Consider the following 310-nt stretch of genomic DNA (forward strand, 5'->3'; position numbering starts at 1 on the left):
GAGTACATGAGAAGGTAGTGATGCTGCACTCTGCTGCTTTTCCATTTGAGTGCAAATAATATCAACAGAACTCAGGCATTCACTCCAGCAATGGGGAAATGGCATCAGAAAGATGTCTCCCTGCTTATTCAGATCTTGAGCTGGGGGAGAGTCAGGAGTAGCATTAACAATTATTAGACTGCAGACCATACCATGCAGATCTCCTGTACCAAAGCGTGAAATCCCAGACTGGTACAAGCTTGTAAAACAGACCATTTTTACTGTTAGAGGGAGAACAGGGGAAAAGAAAGAGAACAGGAAAAAAAAAAAG

This window comes from Pyrgilauda ruficollis, unplaced genomic scaffold, assembly GCF_017590135.1.
Source record: "Pyrgilauda ruficollis isolate IOZ18807 unplaced genomic scaffold, ASM1759013v1 scaffold2, whole genome shotgun sequence".
Lineage (NCBI taxonomy): Eukaryota > Metazoa > Chordata > Aves > Passeriformes > Passeridae > Pyrgilauda > Pyrgilauda ruficollis.